Source organism: Dasypus novemcinctus, chromosome 10, assembly GCF_030445035.2.
Source record: "Dasypus novemcinctus isolate mDasNov1 chromosome 10, mDasNov1.1.hap2, whole genome shotgun sequence".
Lineage (NCBI taxonomy): Eukaryota > Metazoa > Chordata > Mammalia > Cingulata > Dasypodidae > Dasypus > Dasypus novemcinctus.
In genome coordinates this window covers 66,562,102-66,583,001 of record NC_080682.1, presented here as the reverse complement: position 1 = coordinate 66,583,001, position 20,900 = coordinate 66,562,102, and the positions used below count along the sequence as shown (strand labels likewise).

At 34.9% G+C, this 20,900-nt stretch overlaps 1 pseudogene; it reads left to right on the top strand.

Annotated features, from left to right (window-relative positions):
* Positions 1–276: 276 nt before the first annotated feature.
* LOC111761946 (NEDD8-activating enzyme E1 regulatory subunit-like) lies at positions 277–10,020 on the top strand (annotated as a pseudogene).
* Positions 10,021–20,900: the final 10,880 nt, after the last annotated feature.

Below are 20,900 nucleotides of genomic sequence, written 5' to 3'. Positions count from 1 at the left end.
GAGTCAGCAGTCATGGGATGAGTGCCAGATGGACAGGGCTCTAGGGTGTTGCCAGACAGAAGAGCTGGTGGCCAAAAACCTGTCCAGAAGAGGCAGGGTGCACCAGAATAGTTAAATTGGATGTTAAATTTGCATCCAGGTGGAGGGTCAGAGGTGTACCACAATCGGAAACCGAGGCCATAATACATGAAAAAAAGTTTATTACTCACAGGTATCAGAGAGAGGTGCCGTCAGGGGGTGACAGGAAGCACAAGCTACTTGGGTGACCCAGCCAACATGTGTGGCACACACAGGCACAGTGAGAAGGACCCCGAGGCTTATGGCTTTATTGTCCTAGATTTCCAGCAGAAGTCAAGGATTAGTGAGTTTAAAGGAAACACAGATAAAAAGAGAAAGGGACTAGGTCTGAAGGCAGTGGGGATGGTTGGATTAGCTTTTGGGACCAGATATGGTTTCTGGGTGAGTGTGTGGTGGCCTGTAATAGTCAGGGTTCTCCAGGGGAACAGAATCAACAGGAGATAACTGTCAATAGTATGAGATTTTATAAAAGTCTCTCACATGACAGTGGGGAAGCACAAGTCCAGGTTCCCTAGGCAGGCAGCAAACCAGGGGCTCTGATGAAAGTCCAATGAACGTCCTTGATGAGTTTCTAGGAGACGTTGACTGTCCAAACACGAGCTGGGAAATTCTCTCTAAATGCTGAAATCACTTTCCCTTTTAAGACATTCAACTGGATAAAACATCACTTATTGCTGATAGCAATTTCTCTGGTTGAAGAGGATGTAATCAGTCATCTTTGCAGTAAACTCACCGATGACTAAAGCCCATAAATGTCCTTGTAATACAGTTAACCCAGTGCTTTCTTTTTTTTTTTTTTTTTTAAATTAATTTTTTTTTATTGACTTTGTAATAATGTTACATTAAAAATATATATGTGAGGTCCCATTCATCCCCACCCCCCCCCACCCCCAGTGCTTTCTTGACCGAACGACTGGGCACAGCTACCTGACTGAGTTGACACATTAACCTAACCATCACATGGCCCCAGGTGTTGAGTGTGATCCTGGGGGGGTTCATGACCCAGGGCTTGATAGATGCTTATTAACTAGGCCAGAGGTCAGTGTTGAGGCAAGTGGCTTAGCCAAAGTAAGATGGATGCCAAGGCAATGCGGAAGCCGCAAAATCTTCAGGCAGTTATAACACAGAAGAGACAGAACCAATCCTGCCAAGGATCCAATTCCCAGCAGGCTCCACTATCCCATCAGATTTCACTTACAAAACATCAAATCAAAGATAAAATTTTTAAGAATTTCAGGATGGCAACTTCAGAGCATTAAACCCAAAGTAGAAGGTCTTCTTAGTGTGGTTCCTATACAGTCACATCAGTGAACACCCACAAAGCTGGTCTTGAAGTTTTCATTGCTTTATGGACAAATTTTGAAAATCATGTGATGCAAGATTGCAAGAAGATAGAAGCAGATCTTCAAGGTCAGAAGGCATGCCAAACTGATTTATCCTGTTTTTGCTTTTTGTTTCTAACAATGATAATTGCATGATACCAGTCTTGATTTGGGTAGATCTTATACATCATTATGCAGGAAAATGGGCTTGGATAAAAAGGAAAAACAATATATAATACTGTCCAATCAGAAGCAAATTCTGCTGGTTGAGAAAAATCTCATTAATACACACACAGACTTAATCTTGAGATATCTCAGAGATTATTTTCTGTATGGATTATGACCACCAAAGACTAAGAAAATTTTCAAACTTACTGACATTTAATTTGGCCTGTGTCTTCTTAAAGTCATCCTTGGACCCAAAAGGGAAACCATCACTATAAAACATTCAAGACCTGTAAATCTGTGATTCTATAGTATGAGTATTGGAAGTTCAGTTACACAAGCCCAAGGTGAGACAAGGCAATACCAGGAAAAGAACATATTGAAAAAACAAACTCCTATTTAGATTGCAGGCACTGATGGGTTTTGCAAAAAGCAGGGCATTCAGTGGACACACTAGGGTAATTGTGGATCATAGTCTATCAGGGTGGGATGGCAGCTTTCCTAATCACCTACTGGAGACCAGAAGAAAAAAGAAAAGTTGAATGGAGTCAAACTGATGGGAGCACAAGTTTAATTTGTATTTCATGCTATTTATCCTCAGTTGTATACATCTACGCAAGACACACATAACTTGCACACCTGAATACAGCTCAGTTTTGGGCAGGATCTATTATTTTATGCCAAAAAGAATAGCAACAGTCTATGCCAGAATTATCACACTATAAGGATCTTTATATTTGATAAGTTATATTTCAAGACACAGTATGAGATAACAAAAAGAAAAATGATTTTGAAGTACAGTAGATGTGAATGAAATACAGTTGAAATCCTCAGAAAAATCACATATCTCTAAGCCATAATATAGGACAAGAACAATAATCTTAACCCTAGAATTACTGAGAAAATTTTATGTGATAAAGTGTGTAAAAGACATGTCACCTATAGGTATTAAATTAATAATGATCTTTTTTGGTATTTTTTAATAAAACAATAGTCAACAAATGAATGACATAAGAAAATTATAAGAAATTGCTATTTGGATATATCTTTGAATTAAATGACAAGCCCAGTGTGTGAATGGTCTTGTCAAGGCAATGTTTTTTAAAAACTAAACAAATTCCAAGCTCAGAACAAGGATATTTTACCAATAAAACATTCTGAGAGAAAAAAAATATAAATCAACCAAAAAGTATGAATTGTAAAGGGCACCGCTAGGGGGAATAAGACCTTTCACCTTTCTTTGGTGGACAATTGAAACTCAAGAAAGACAGCATTTTAGACACATATGGTGACAAATGAAATCACTAACAGAAGTTGTAAACTGTGAATTTTAATTTACTGACTGGGGCAGACAGAATAATGTCCCCACCCCAAATATGCCCAGAGTCAGTGAACATGTTAATTTATTTGGCAAAAGGGACTTTGCCAATGTGATTACCTTAAAGTTCTTGGGATATGCAGACTATCTCGGTTTATCCGAGTTCTCCCAATGTAACCCCAAGGATCCTATAATAGGAAGGTAGGAGGAGAAAGACGAGCTGAGATGACAGAAGCAGAGGTTGAATGATACAATATGAAGGAGGGAGAAGGCACAGGAGCCAAGAGCCTCTAAAAGGTGGAAAAGCGAGGAGCCAGATTCTTTCCTAGAGCATCAGGAAGGAACGGAATTCTATGAACACTGTGATTTGGGTCATTTTGGCCCATAACCCTAATACATTTACTTTCTAAAAAATTCAGTAAATTTGTAGCAATTTGTTATAGTATCAATAGGAAATAAATGCACCAATCTTTATTTTCTCATTTCTACTCTACTAAATATGAAAATTTTATCTGAATTGTAGTAAAAATACCACCCCAGAACAAATACTCCTAAAATAGCCTTTATAGGCTTCAAATAAATTATATGAGCATTCCGTCCTGATTTCCTATCACTATAAACAAACTTTAATAATCTTTGAGATTTTCCCAACTAATTTAATTAAAATTATAATAATTGCACCACAAAAATGATTCACTCAATAACCCAGAGTAACACAGATTAAAATAGTAAAATCAGTGGAAATCCTAAATTTCTAAAATACTGTTTTAAGTATTAAATTTCTTAAATATCTTTTAAGACAGTGAATACTTTTAGCAAATCTCTTGTTCCAAAATGTAAACTTCACTATAACAATCATTTAATAATAAATCATTGACTTAATAGCTATATTTTGGAACATATGAGAAATCAAGTTTTATAAACATATGCTTATTTACATTAAGAGATCCATAGAATTGATGGACTGGAGGAAACCTGTATTAGTCAGGATGGGCTAGGTAATGAAGTACTCAAACATACCAGCGGTTAGTATCCAGCTCAGACTATGTGTCCCTTGTGGATTGTGCAGTCATCTCTGCTCATAGTCACAAGGCTACTATGTTTATAGAAGCAAAACCATTTTTATAATTGTGCTTCCCCCTCTGGAACATGAAGCCTCCTCTTTTTGAGTAGCAGGAAAATAAACAGCTGGAGGGACTAATACCAACACTTCCCAGCAGGACAAGGAGTAGGGCAAGGCAACTGAGGCATGCATGGTACAAAATTTAAGGAAGAATTCACTGCCAGGTTTGTGTGAGCATCAATTATATAAAAATGAATGTGGCTCTGTTTAAATAAAAGTTGATTTGCAAAAACAGGTTGGCAGGCCCCTTTTTAACCACTGCCACAGACGGTTGGCCAGAACTCTAGGACCCTGCTACCTGGAAGGGGAGCCGATTGATTTTACTGTAAATGTTTAATATCCTTTTGCTTACAACTAATGAAATAGATGTGGGAAGCAGACTCGGCCCAGTGGTTAGGGCATCCGTCTACCACATGGGAGGTCCACGGTTCAAACCCCGGGCCTCCTTGACCCGTGTGGAACTGGCCCATGAGCAGTGCTGGTGAGCACAAGGAGTGCCCTGCCACGCAGGGGTGTTGCCCGTGTAGGGGAACCCCATGCGCAAGGAGTGTGCCCCATAAGGAGAGCTGCCCAGCGGGAAAGAAAGTGCAGCCTGCCTAAGAATGGCACCGCCCATACGGAGAAATGACACAAGATGATGCAGCAAAAAGAAACACAGATTCCCATGCCGCTGACAACAACAGAAGCGGACAAAGAAGAAGGTGCAGCAAATAGACACAGAGAACAGAAAACCCGGGGAAGGGGGAAGGGGAGAGAAATAAACAATAAATAAATCTTTAAAAAAAAAAAAGAAATAGATGTTGTGTTATGCTAGAAATTACATCCACCTGAAAGAAATGGAAAGCCAGTGCCAGAACTATGAGAGAATTAATTTCTATTGTTTCAAGCCACCCAGTTTGTGGTAATTTGTTATGGGAGTCCTTTTGTTTAAACGAAGGGGGATTATTTTATTTACATGGCAAGAAGTCTGCTTAGTTCAGTTGCTCAATGATGTTTTTAGGAACCGATGCTCTCCCCACTCCCTCCCTACACTGCATCAGTAATTTAGCCAGTATATAAATCTATACATTCTGGCTCTAAGTGCAATGACATTTAGACCATGTTATCTTATTCTGTTAGAGAGGAAGAAAGTTAACTACTTAATTAGTGCATAGCTGGAAGTAAAAAAATACTGTGCACCCATAATAAAAGGTAAACACTGAAAAGAGAAAGTAAGACAGTTTTTCCAAAACAAATTCATTATTCTTGAATGATACATTCTATCATCAGAGACTTTGGAGAGGTAATATTTATTCCTCAGAAACTTTTATTCACAAATTCTTAACACTTGAACTGAAATATTTGTGTTTTATATCTAAAAAAAAAAATCCTTATTTCAAAATCTGAATCTTCCAGCCAATTATTAGCTATTCGGTTTTACTTTATTGTTTAAGATTACTGCTATGGTTTCCTCCTTTGTAAGTTGGAAATATTAATTAGCTTTTAAGTTACTATGAGAATTATTATATTTACAAGGAAATATCCTAGCACTTGGCCTGGAATATCTTAGTTATTATAATATATTAGATACATACTCAGTCTTTATTATAAGTATCATTCATTGGCCATAAAAATACAGTGAGGATTGTTTTCTCTAAATTTGGCTTAGAAATATTTCACTTTGCTCATGTTTTTCTGATATATTGCCAGTTGGCCAAGAGAGGAGTTTACTCACCCCCATGCCTACATCTCTTTGCCCCCCATGTATACAACTGAGACCTGGACTGAGTAGTATGCAGAGATGGATGTGACACTGTACTTCTAAGACAAAGTCATAAAAAGTGATACAGCTTCTACCTAGATCACTCTTAGAATAATTGCCTTGAAAACCCATCTGCCTTGTGGGAAGGAACCCCAGGTCACATAGTGAGGATGCCTCTAGGTGTTCCAGCTGAGGCCCCTTACAAAAGCCAACCTCAACCAAAAGCCAGTCTTAACCAAGAGACCTCAATGGAGAACATAAGCCTTCAAATAATTTCAGCCCCCAGTCTGCAGCTCCTCCAGCTAAACCTGAGTAAAACAGAGAGAGACAAGATGCACCTGTCAAGTCAAGCCTTTCCCAAATTGCAGGTTTGTAAGCTAAAGAAATAGTGTCATTGTTTGTAATGTACTGTTCTGGGGTAGTTTGCTGGGTAAAAATAATTAACCAGAACACTAAGGAACTAATTCTGTTATTTATCCCAATTTTATAGAAGATGATGAATCTAATTCCCCAGGTACTAAACAATGCAGCAAAGCTGTGAATCCAGATCTGTCTGTTTTCATAGCACATTCTCTTAACTGAATGTCAACTTGCATTATGATGATGATGATGATGATGATGATTGAAATTTAAATCTGTTACTATAGGTCAGGGACTATGTCCTCACGTAGGTAGGATATTAAAATTGGATTCTTCATTTCTTAATTTTGCAATGAATGTGATCACAGATACCAAAGAAAATTTGAAATATACCATATTGGAGAAATTTCTACCTTCCCACAAAAGCACCTCATTTAAATCCAGAATCTTTGGCAAGGAAAACAAAAAAAAACTGTTAAAAGCAAAAATTCTCACAAGATTTTACTGGCACAAGATTTTTCACCTCATATTTCCATGTTTGTGGGAACATTTTTTAATAACAACCACATTGAGATAAAAATAGTTAAAAAACAATAAATTTCCTTTGACATCTATGCCTACTTAAACTTGACAATATTTTCACAACTTCTTAAACATATTATAATTTTACTTTAATACATTTTTCCTACTTCATTTCATTGTTTTTTGGCAGAATCAACTTTTTATTTCAAGGATTCACATTATAGGTTTAGAGAACTTAAGAGGTCAAAAAATAACCTAAATTTAGAGAGATTCAGTCCCCATAATTCGACAAACCTCTCAGAATAAAATGACTTGTTGCAATCATAGTCATTGCTGTTGGGATTTTTTCTACTATGGGCTATGTGTGGTGCTCAGGCCTTCACAAAATTATCTCTAATCACAGGAAGTCAGTGAGTTAAAAATGATTACAACTAAGATTAAGAATACCTGTTATCTTAGGCTCAGAAAATTTAAGTAACTTATCCATTGCCATCCACTTAATAATGGCAGGATCAAGGGCATAATTATATCCCATCATTAATAGATAGATCTGGGGAGAAAAGACAGATACACCAGTATAAATTCAACCCCAACCTGGAATGCAAAACCTAATATGTCCACCATCCCATTTGCAGGAAACAAATATCCTTTCCCTATATAACACATATTACAAACACTTTTATGAAAACGTCTACATGTAACTGGTCTATATCTTGTGGCACTGTTTGATATTCAATTTTGTACAAAAACTGATGTAATACTTTCTCTTTCCTATAAGGGACATTTTGCCAATACATGTTGATAACGCACATTGAAATTAATAAAATAAGAAAGACATTGGAGGTCTTCAAAGGTAATTCCTTGTACTGAGAGGAGGTTGAATCAGCTGGAGGCTGAATACAACCCTGTGTGTCTTTGATTTAAGAGACTGGTGGTTTTATTAAGCTGCTGAATGCTGATCAAAAACCAGAACAAAATGAGTGTATCCTAGAAGCCATCAGAGAAGAAATTCTCTATACTCATTGCGTATGCATATGGTAACTTTGTAATGAAAGAGAATAGTATTGAGAAAAACAATACCAAAGATGATTTTTCAAACTTATGCACTAAGGAGAGAGATCAAGATGCTAAGAAATCCAAATCAATTTTCTCAAAAATGCCTGAAGCTAAGCTCCTGATTAAATCTTTTGATTATCATTTGAGATGATTTAAATTTTTTCAACATGCATAAAAACAGAGAAAATGCTTTCAGCAAAAATAAGAGCAATATTAACTAAAAACTGATGTCTTTTCAAAATTATTTTACTTGTAATTGAGAATTTTTAGTAAAATTATAAAAATAATAACAGAGACCCATCAATGTTTTCATGATAATAAGGAAATGTATGTTTTGGGGTCTATTTAAAGACATTAGTACATTCACAGTTTAAATTGAAAGAAGTATTTTATTTTATTTTTTTTTAAGATTTTTTATTTCTCTCTCTCCCCTTTCCCCTGAGAGAAGTATTTTAGATAAACCACAATTGTTTACTTACAAATTCACAAGTTATGAAATCAGTATCTTACAGAAAAAATTGCTGAATAATAATGTTCCTCCCAAAATTTTAGGTGTAAGAGCAGTGCAAAACACCTGACATATTTCAATATATATCTTTCCAACTGAGTGTACTTTGCTGTAACTGTCACAAGCCTTTTGAGATTTTTTGCTGAATAAATCACTTCAGGTTTTTAGGTGAATAAAGAAGCCAGTTAGTTGGAAGTGGGGGAAAAGTTTATGCAAATGTAAAATAGAACTGAAAAAGGTCTTTCGCATTTCATATTCATTTTGAAGTCCTATGAAAGATAGCATTCATGTGCTTGAGTGGAAAAAAATTCTTCCAATAAGCCCTTGGAGACCACATATTCCTCAGAAGTAGGGGTGTAGTATTTCCTCTTCTCTCCCCTGGAATATTTTCTGACAAAGCCCACTTGACTCTACTTTTCATTCAAGTGTTTAATTTATTTATTAAGCACCTATTGTATGCCAGATTCCACAATGGAAAAAAAAAATAGGAATAGACAAATAAGAACTGGGTCCTAACCTAAAGAAGTCTGATGGGCAAGACTTGTATAAAACCAATCACATGCCAGTAATATAGTATTATATTATCTACTAAAAGTAGAAGATTGACCCACAATGATTCTTAATTTTTCTGTAGTTTCACCATTGTGATTGTAACTTGGCTCTACTTTTAGAAAATGTTCTTTGGAATTCACAAATCTCTCTTTTAATCTGTGGGATAATATAGACTAGTTGGTTATATTAGGATTATTTTATATTGGATAAAATATTATTACCAATTATAGTTTCACATAGATAATGCTTTGCAGCCATTTCCTGAGCTCAGAGAACACTTTTGAACTTATGATTTGGATCATATGGAGGCAAAAGGCTATAGCCATACTCCATCGATTGTGACCATAGCAAAATAGATAGCACAGTAATATAATGCAAGAAATGATGAATACCTAAAACATATAAATCAAAAGAGGACTTAATAAATTTTATTAGACAAGAGATTCTAAAGAATGAATCCAGAAGATAAACACAATTTTGTAAATACTATTAAAAATATTAACACAGCACTAAATTACAAGTAAGATCCCAAACAGTAATTGCAGCTATGTTTAATGATTATCACTGTATAAATACAGGCTCCATAATTTTGAATTTTAGCTTGTGCTTTAAAACAAACTCATTACAAAGGACAGTCAAGGAAATTTACCTGTTTTTGGCCCAATTCCTGATAAGACAGCAAATTTATAAAACCGCAAGATATTTACCATGAAAAAAGCAAAGAAAGATGCTGCTTCTGTGAGAAATCATGTTGCCAGTTTGCTGGAGTACATAGGTGAGGCACCTGAGACCATTTCAGAGAAAGAATTAAAACCATTCTGAAATAATTCCATATTTCTTTGAGTAGTAATATATTGATCCTTAGCTGTAGAATATTGTTTGGTTACAATGAACAAGGATGAAATTATTTCTGTTACAGACATTCCAGATAATGAGATGTTATTATACTTAATATTATGGGTTGTTGAAAGATTTATAAACAACAGAGTAGGTATCAAACTATTATCTAACTATCAAGTTGAAGAAGATGAAGAAAAGGTGAAGTCTTTTCTCATTGATTTCCTTCAGGAATTTGGAATATGGAATATCCATAATGGTAAAGATAATTACATCCATGAATTTTGCCAATAGGAAGCTGTTGAGCCACACACTATTGCTGTGTTCTTGCAGTGGGCTCAAGAAATTATCAAAAGCATCACCAAACAATTTGTAACTTTTAATAACATTTCTATTCATAGTAGAAAGTCACAAACTTCGGTAACTTTCCAGTTATAGAATAAGCATACCATATATTATAATTGAATTCTGTGTATGTAATTGAAACTTGCAATTGCCTTCAGGTTGGGCTCTAATTTGTAAAATTCTCAGGGAGAAATATTAATTTGTTGTTTCCTTAATGAATATATTATCACTTGTTAAAAAAACTGTATTCAGATGATTCAGTTATCTAATGACACCTATAGGACTGGTAAAATCCTGCAGTCTTTTATGTCAGGCCAAAAAAAATGGGTGAAAACTTGAAACCACTTTTCCAACAAGGGAGTTTGGTAAGGGTGGAGAGAAAATAGAAATAACCACTTTTTCTTAGTTGAATCATTCTATCTTTGCTTGACTTTTGGGATCCCACATTCCCTTGACTTTCCTTCTACTCTTCTGACTGTTCCTTCTCAGTGTTCTTGACTGGTTCCTCCTCACATCCATAACCTCTAAAATCTGGACTTGCCAAGGGTTAATTTTAAGACATATTATCTCTTCTACATGCATATCTTAGGTGGTATAATCCATTCACTTGATTTTGAGTATCAACTCTAAACTAATAGTTCCAGATGCTTACTTTAACCCCTTTCCTTCTAACTGAATTCAAGTCACACTCTATAGCTACCAATGTACAGTGGTTTGTACTGTTTCAACCTCGCTAAACTGGGGTACTGTTTTCCACAATTGTTTTTCCTGAATATTTCCAGGTTAGGGTTGGCTACAGAAAAATTTGAAATTTGGAGATGAATTGTGGCCGTTAAACACTGAATGTTGATGCAGGGTGCCTGGTAGTTCTGCATCTCCTGTACATTGTTGCTGATCTGCTGGCTCACATTGTTGATATGGAAGGTTGCCATATCCAATTCTCCCTGCATGCCATTTCATTTTTTTCTTCCAACTTCTCTGGATTGTGGACAGCTCCATTGTGTTTATCCAAAGTAAAGGGTTCCAGCTTCTACTGCAGGCCAACACTCATGGTCAAGGTTAGAGGCAGTGAGAGATATAAACATGTTCCAATTTGTCCTCATAGTTCATATTTTGTCTTTGTGGGTTATTCTATTTTATTTTTGTGTGCGTGAGTGTATTTTGTACTGCTAACTCTTCTTTACTTCTTGTTTTCTACTCAACTGCCAGTCTTACTGTCCAACATTTATTTCAAGCCTAATGCCAGGTGCAAGGTAACAGCCTCCCATAGAATTCTTCAGCAGCTTCCACAATTTTTGAAGGTGTAATCACCAAAATAAACCCTTTCTTACATATCACCCTTACTGGTTCTGATCTCTGATTGACTCCTAACTAATAGGCTAATTAACACTTGATATCCACTTGACCCCTCAAAAGTTGTATAACTTCCCATAGCATCTGCTTTTAATCACAACCCCTCTCCTCATAAAATATCTTCTGCTATATATTTGGTCCTTAGCATTAATACTGTATAAAACATTGTGCATATATTTTACTTATTTCATTTATTGTATGTGTCACATACCAGATAGCAAAGTTGATGAGGATAAAGATTTTGGTTGTTTTGTTCAATAGCATGACCTCAATACACAATATCATGTCTTGCAAATGATAGGCCTCCTATAAGTTATCTGCTGGATGAGTAAAGGAACACTAATTTGAGGATTAATACAATGGTCTAAAATTTTGTAGAACATCCACTGTCTTGAAAGAATGGCTGCTATCATGGCATAGCTCCATGAAAAGACCTGTGAAGTCCTTTCATCTGTCCACCGAACCATATGAAATCGCTAAGATTTTTACCTTTTGATTCAAACAAAACTAATCTCATGTGATGCAACCTGTATGTAAAAGGAGTTCCTCAAAAAAGGCAAAGCAATCTTGATAAGCCTACTATGAATAGTATTGTTTAGGTTTTCCCTCAACATTCATCGCTTTTCAGTTTTGACTTCCTTACAGTTTAAAAATGTAGTTCTCAAATTGTGAGGTCTACGTACTAAGTGATATCACTTACTTTATTGATAAATGGGTGGCCAATTACCCAGAATCCTGACACTTGTGATTCAACTTTACTTGTGCAATTATATGCACATTAACTGCTGGCATTGACACCTTAATGGACAGAAGCTTAACTCTAATCCAAGTACTTTTTCAGCATCATGGAAGTGATCATTGCATGGATATTTTTCTATTGTAGAAATATATTAAGAAAAAATCAATATCATCTACTGAAGTGTTTGAAATCTTGAGTCAAGTTATTATTTTTCCTTTAATTCCCTTTCAAGTAGATGCCCCTTTAACAATTCAAATGATTTCTGATAGAGCAAAACTCTACTTTGCTCAGGAAAACTTTGTCTCTTTTCTTAGGGGTAAAAAGCAAATAATGTGGAAGAAAATGGGATTGACTTCTACTTTTCATTCAATAGACAGTGATTACCAGGTAATTGATACTCATTAAAAGACTTTTTAAAAGTAAACTAATATACCTATATCTTTACCATTACCTACATTTAACCTACTTCAACAATAAGATTTGGTAGTCATATCAGTTTATTTCTCCCAAAAGAGAAAACCTTCAAGTAAGATAAAAATAAGGAAAAATGAATCTTTCACTCATAGGAGAGAATGGGGTATAGCAAAGGGAGAAAAATATCCTTGGAATTTGGGGGAGCCATTCCAGTGGGATGCTGAAAAGGTAGTGGGAATGTGATGTTGAAATGACTGTGCAGTTGAAAGAAGGTAAAAAAAAAAAAAAGGAAGGAGGAAGGAAGCAGGTAAAGAAGGGAGGAAGGAAGGGAGGGAAGGAAAGAAAGAAAGAAAAAGAGAAAAAGAAAGAAAGAGAAAAAGAAAGAAAGAAAAAGAAAAATTTATCTGTGAGATGGTGATCAAAGTACTATTTTTTTCTTTGATGACATTGTAAGGTATGGTTTTTCTATCCCTATTGTTCACATGAATAAACTAAAGATAATGAATGTATCTAAGCTAAAAGTCATATATTATTTTATTTACTCATTCATTTATCTGTTTATTTTTGTACACCATATCACAAAAATTATTTGAGATAACCTTAAGAACTTATAATGAATAATCAAAGGGGGTGAAATTAAAACAGACCTCTGTTTGATATCAAACATTTTGCACTTTCAACTAAATAGTGCTGTATTTCCTTAGACATATGAAAGTATGTCAATGACCAGGTAAATATTTTTTACAGATTTTTAATTCCTCTATCCAAAATAGTTTATAAATTTGATAGTTTGAAATTTTGGTCATATTATAAAGGCTGATATTATCTATCTTCCAAAAGTAACAAAATTAATGTCATTAAAAAGCTGCTTATATTTCTAAATTAATCCACCATACTTCTAGGATGGCATAACTACCTCTAGTAATCTCTGTACTTGTAAAGGTAAAATGTCTCCTTAGCATTATAGTTTCTTCAGTGGTCATTTCTGTACCTTAAAAAGTTCAGAGCTCTTTTTTCATTACTTATTTTTGGTGAAAATGTCTAGCTTGACCATTTGGTGAACTTGAAGGACATTGGAAAGTCATGTCTGAAAGAAAAGCACCTTCTCTCAGGTTTTAGCTACCATGGTCCAAATTTATCAGGCACTTCAAAATCCTTAAACATTATTCCCCACAGCTTAAAATGCATATTCTTTCTTTAGTTTTAGAGGGGAGAGGGTCCAATGTTAAAATATTCCTGTTCTTAGGAATCTTCCTGAGCATATTTTTCAAATAGAAAGTTATTTGTACAATTATAGGGGCTCATTACATGCTAACTATGATGTGAATCTTAAATTGAAACATACATTAAGATGTGGTTTTATATGTTAAAATGATTTATGCATTAGTGATAGTAAAAATGGAAAGTACTACTCTAATATATATGTGCCTATTTCCTATGACAAAAATATTTTCCTTAAATTCAGCATTGACAGCTATGTTGTGTTACATGGCAAGGCTATTTGGCAAAGTAGCAGTTTAGAAATGTAGATCTTCAAATTCATTTTGGGACCAACTTCATTCAGTTGGGCCACATCTTAACTAAAAATAGCATCTACAAAATGTGCTATTTGCAATGGGTTCACACGCACAGGATTGGATTAGAATAAAGAACATGTTTTTGTTTTGTTTTGTTTTGTTTTTCTGGACTACAAAACTTGACCTACCACAGTAGGTATCTGGGATCTGCAAATTTACAGACTGGCTATTCATTTTCTTAATGATCTCAGTCATTTTAGAACGTTTTCATTACTCCAAAGGGAAAGCCCCTGAAAATTTACAGACCGGCTATTCATTTTTTTAATGATCTCAGTCATTTTAGAACATTTTCATTACTTCAAAGGGAGAAAGCCCAATACCCCTTTATATGCCCCCCCTTTGTTAACCCCTAGCATTGATATATTACCTTCTTTGCCATTGCTTCAAAATATTACATTATTACTGTGAACTATAGTCTATAAATTACATTAATTGTATTTTTCCCATGTTATCACCTATTCTTAATGCCTTGTAAGAGAAGAACATTCCTATATTTGTATTATTAACCACATTCCTCATCCACCACTGAAATCATTATATCGTATAGTCCCTAGACTATCCTCTAGCTTTCCTTCATGGACATTAACTTAGCTAGACTACCCCTTTCAGCCACAGTCACATTTATAAATCAGCAGTGTTAGTTATACTCACTATAATGTGCCTATTCTTGACAAAGAAACTTAAAATTTCTTAACCACATTTTATCAGATAAGAGACAGGAATGGCTACTGTGGGTATTGGAATCTGTCAACCTTCAGAGTAAAGTAGATTGTACATGCAGTAAAATGAATTTGTATAATATACAGTAGACATGTTCATGACCTTCTTGAGAATATGAATTAAACTTATGCTGTCTATACCAAAATGCAGTTGAAAGAAGTTGTGCTAAAGGATATGGCAATGGATTCCATGTAAACTTCCTCTTTCTTCCAAGGGTAACTTCAATTATTTAAATTTAATGAGATCATATGTATGCATCTTCAAAAATACCAAAGGGCTTAGCATAACAACCTTGGTTTTAGGGTTCTTTCAGCAATTAAATAATACAACAATCCAGCTTCTGGAAAGACCGTCATCCAAATGTATTTCTGGAGTGACCTAAATTCCATTTGATGCCTGAACTTTTGTTTTTCTTCTGATCTTAGTTCTATTAATCAGCGTTACCACCATGACCACTGGACTCAACAGTCTCTTGCTACTGTCAACAGTGAAAGAGCCCAGGACCAGACTATGCCCATGGTCCAATCCACCTCTCTCCATTTCCTGCCCTGTGCTATTTTTGAGGAATATTAAAGCAGTGCTGGTGGCTCTCCAAAAATATTTGCAGCTTTCATTGTTTCCCTCAGGATTAAATTCCATTCACCTACTCTGCCTATGTACATTGATAACATACCCCTTATTGACTGCTTTCCTTTCCTTGTCTCACATCTTCACTCCTTTATCAGTACTTCTTCCATCTCCCAAATTTATGATTTGTAGTCAAATCTTTCTTAGGGTCTGCTTCTTGGGGAACCCAACTGAGACACATATTTGGCTAGGTGAACTCAATGGCAAGCTCTACTTTTAAATGGCCCCAATACATCAAGTGATTGTGCCTGATGACCTCAGGGCATAAGCCTCTAGTATCCCTCATAAATCTGCCTGACTTATATGGGTCATTGAATAAATGTTTGCTGAATAAATTAATTTCCCTTGAGAGCTATACCAATAGATATAGGCAAAATAAAAAATTGTGAATATAGCTGGTGACTGCTGTATTTTTCCTTTTGAGGGGAAACTTTATCTGAGAGTCTTGGCTAATTATTCATTGCTTCCTCGAATAGCCAATGCTTGCACTGGCCATTTTTCTTCTCCATGGAACTTGCCTACAATAATTCAATCTCTCAATTCTGTTTTGTACCTTCTTGCTTCTTTGAATTTGGATATAGTTAGATAATATTCATTCCTTCTAAGTCCTGGAAATTTATCTTCAAAGCTGAGAAGAAAAGGATCTTTTTAAATCTTATGATAATGTTACTTTTGAGAGCCTGCTATATGCACTGTGGTATATTCTTTACATATTTTGCATTTAATATTTAGTAAAAACAAAAATACCTGATATAGTTAATATTATCCTCAATTTTCAGATGAAGAAACAGGATCAAAGAGGTTGGACAATTTTCCCAAAAATCACAGTGCTATTAAGCGAGAGACAGATTTCAAACTGAAGCCTGTGTAGCTTAAAAGCCCAATCTATTTCCAATATATCATATCCTTTTCCTTAACAATTAATAAATACATACACATGCTTACATACAGAAAGCTAAGGACAATTTGCTAGCATTTCATAACAGGTATTTAAAACCAGTGTTCTTGTAAATTTTGATTACTTAAATACCCAAGGCAGAGATACCTTTTTTCACTAGCTGTGTTGTATTGGACTACATACTTAGCTTCTCTAGGTCTCAAATATGCACACACACACACACACACATGAACACAAAACTAGAAGATAAAATGACACACACTTAATGGTATTGTTCTAAGGATCAAATGAAATAACACCTAAAGCGTCTGACGTGGTGCCTGGGGCATAATATGCCATCCAAAACAGAAAACCATCACCAGTGATGTCTAAGGTCTACTGAGGAGGACTTGAAAAGATAGAAAGATGTGAGCCATAGAGGTAGGCAATTCCCTTCACAGTATAGGGAAATTATATTCCCCTGTTAACCTTAAATTTTGTTATAGATATGTTTAGAAATTCTTTCATTAGTACTTTTGATGTGTTGGGTAATGTGCTGATTCAGCAGGGAAAGCATTGTCTTTTGATACTTAAACCCTCAGAGACTTCCGTCTTGTAAACAAAATACCTTTTGGAAAATTTATGTATTTGAGCCAAGTATAATTAAAAATAGAAACAAAAACAGATTTCATGGTGTAGCATGAAACAATGAAAGGTTAGTAAGGTTAGATATATTCTGCGTTTTTGCTACAATCATTTTGATTCTACTGGCAAATACAGATAGAATATAAGATAGTGTTTTAGGTGATGTAGTTAACTCTGAAAATATAACCATAAAATAAGTACAAATAAAACAAAACCAAATCCATTTATAGAATAGTCTTTCCAAAGTAGGGTTTAGGGAGGCATATTAGGAAAAGCAAAGTTGGCTTCAAATAGAAAATGGTTTAGAGAAGTTATTTTTTTTTTTTAAGTTCTTTTATGCTTTGGAAACTTCCCAACTGGGCCCAATAGAAAAATTTATGAACATTCCACATCTGTCTAAAACTGCAGAGAACAGTTCTTTCAGATGGTACTCAGTCTCCAGCATGAACAATAAATTGGAAATGACTAAGATATGATTTGGACAGCAATTGACACCTTAGCTTTCTCAGAGTTACTGCTGGGTTCAATGTGAATGTAACATGGGCAGGTTGAACGTGCATTCATTTCTGACTGCTCAGTAATCCCTTGTCCTGTATCTCCTTCCTTTAGCAGATTTTTGGGGTAACATAATATCAAGGCCCAGTTGGTTTTGTTAACGCAATTGAATTTGAATTTAGTATGGGGCAAATATTATAGTATAATACAGTGTGACATAAGTGCAAGGATACTAACTTTGTTGTGTAAGCCTGAAGGGTGCCTAAAAGCTCCTTCACAAGAATTGCCCAATACTTGCCACTGGAAAGTCTGCAGTGGGGAAAACTTTCAATATTACCACTTTCAGGACTTCAAGTGTGTTTAAGGAGAGGTGATAGGGATGGAGCTGAACATTAGTCTCCCAGATTCAAATCCTTACAAATCCTCCATTCTGATATGAAATCATGGGCAACAAACATTCAATACTGAATATTTCCACTCCTCACTTCCAACATCTCTAGTATTACTTATTAGTGAAATTATTTAGGTACTTTTATTAGAAAGTGTCCTTGATTTTAGCAACCAATCTATAAGACAGTCCTGGTGCTTAAGCTAGACTCTAAGAGAACAGTTGTAATCATGGCATCTCTGTATAATAGGTATTATTTACCCCATTTTATGGATAAGGAAACTGAGGCTTAGAATGCTCAGTAATTTTCCTATAATTGCTAAAAAGCTGGCATTTGACAAAACTAATATTTAAAGCCAATTTAACCTGACTCTAGTTCCAAGAGATAAATAACTCCAAGGAGGCAATATAGTATGGTGATTAAAAGTTGAACTCTGGAATCATGACCTAGTTTAAATTTTCTAGCTGTAGACACTTGCATAAGTTGCTTCCCACCTTGGCCCTCAGATATCTTATCTGTAAAATGGGGTTAAATATTTTCTCTACTGTGTAATAATGCTGTGACAATTAAGTGCATTAATGCATATAAAGCACTTCAAATAGTGCCTAGAACACAGAAAATACTGTTAGGGTTAGTCATTACAAAGAGAAATGAAGAGGAGCCTGCGGAGGAGGAAGAGGAGATGAAGACATAATTTTCTGCTTCCTATCTCTTCTCATAGGTTAAGTTTCCACCTCTTGGTGCTAGCTGTACCCAAATGAATTATATTAAAATGTTTTAGGAAGACTTTCTGTTTCTCATAGCAGCCTAGCCTCTGTCAAAATAAGCCTAACTGTCGATTTGCATTTCATACACTAGTCACAGGTAATATTTCTGTAACCCCTGATCCCTAGTCTTGTTTCTATGGGAAATGCATCCTGATATTCACTCTAAAGCTCATCATTCGATCAATGAATAAGCTCATGAGTGTTGGCAGTTGGTTTATAGACTTTCTGTAATAAATCTTGAGAATTGTTGTTACCTTGGAAACTTGAAATTAAATACTAGAGAATAATTTTTTTCCTCCCAACTGATCAAAATCGGATTAAACTATGAATAGACAGAGAGCATCCTAACTGTACATAGATAGACATACTTAGTGGAATGGGAAAGAACTCTTGCAATTGAATTGTGGCTATGCTGCTTATTTGCTTTATGACCTTGAATAAAATAGTTAAACTTCCTGAGCCCCAGTTATTGTTTTTAAACCTGAAAAATGGGAAAATAATCAAAATATTTTGTTAAATTATGTGAGGTAATATACATAAATCATACTCATACAGTGTCTGCCAAACATTTGTTACCTAAAAAAAGGTTACCATCTTTATCATCATTATCATAAACTCCAGTTTCTCAAAAGTACAACTCACTCAGATTGGCAAATTGTAAATTGAGACAACCCAGATTTTCGCTAGACTGAAGACTCATTCATTGTTGATAAACAGAAAAGCAGTTTGATCATTTAAACACAGAATTCTATTCAGAGGAAAGGAATTACCATTTATTCATTTAGGGCTTTCTATCTGCCAGGGAAGTATTATGACGTGCTTTTGGGGATAAAATTAAGCCATATTTTGGAAAAGTCAAAATAATTTGCTTAAGGAGAGGTTGAAGTTGTAGAGTGAAACCAGTAGGAAATGGAGCTTCCATCATTAACCACTCATAGAGCATGAGCACAAGGCCATGGTCACTGGGAGTCACTGATCTCTGCAGCCACCAGAGCTGGGTTGGCAATAGAGAACATGCAGAGGGGTTGGCTTTGAGTTCATTTAATCTTTTTTCTTTCTTTTTTTTTTTTTTAATTGACTTTGTAATAATATTACATTAAAAATATATATGTGAGGTCCCATTCAACCCCACCCCCCCACCCCCCCTCTCCCCCCCCAACAACACTCGTTCCCATCATCATGACACATCCATTGGATTTGGAAGTATTTAATCTTAATATAGTCTAGTGCTCTGTATTTTTTCATATCTCTCTAACTAATCTCAAATTCCTAAATCCAAATTACAAAAACAAGTGTGCAAATAGAGAAGAAAAATGGTAGTCCACTTAGATAATGACAAAGCAGCACCAGGGAGGGCAGGAGCACGCAGGCTTCAGAGTCAGACGATGTAGTTTCAAGTCACTACCACTTCTGAATTGTGATGTTTGTGCTAAGTCACTTAAATTCCTAAGCCTCAATTTTCTAAATGGTAAATGTGATTTTTTTAAAAAATTTTACCTTATGAGGTTTTAGGAGAAGTAAATGTAATAAAGCTCATGAAATGGGTCTGTGAAATGCAAATAACTCTTATCCAATTTTTACTTGTTATTTTTATTATCCTGTTATTCACATAACATACATAATTTTATGGTTTAGATATCAGAGACAATCAGAAAATACATAACTTTTCCAAGCATAAAAATAAATTTTCTATCGCTGATCTCATACTAATTTCCAGGAGAAAAGAGTTAGAATAAAGCAAAAAGCATAAAAGAATAAAGAGGGGAAAAAGTCACCATCATATCTGAAAATCTGAGATCACTTTTATCACAAAATAATATTAAGATTAAAAACTATCATTCTGTTCATAGTTATGTTTTTTATTATTAAATTGTACATATTATCTTCATGTTATATTAGTGATACAGAATCAAAATTTATGTTGTTTCTAAGAAGGAACATAAAGAGGAAATACGGCCGAGAATTCAAAGAACTGAATTCCAACTTGACCTTTTTATTATGTTTAGACAAAATTTAATTTTCTTCTGCCCAATTTCCAACTAAAATATGAGATGATTATCTATGACTGAATGATCCACAAATTCATTAAACCTTTAAAATGTGATATTTGAAGTTTACTTCTAGAAGCTAGGTAATCACAAGTTTAGTAAAATGGGTATATTTATTCTCCAATTTTATTAACCACCACCACAACTTACATTACTTTACCTCAAAGTTTGTGCTCATATCCACACTTTAAAAGATCATTGAAAAAAAAAACCAAAGAGAAGACTGGGACAGAGAATTTCATTTTCATCTGATAAATGTGAAAGATAATCAAAACAAAGAAATACAGATGAAATAATTTATGTTTATGTAACCCACAGCCAT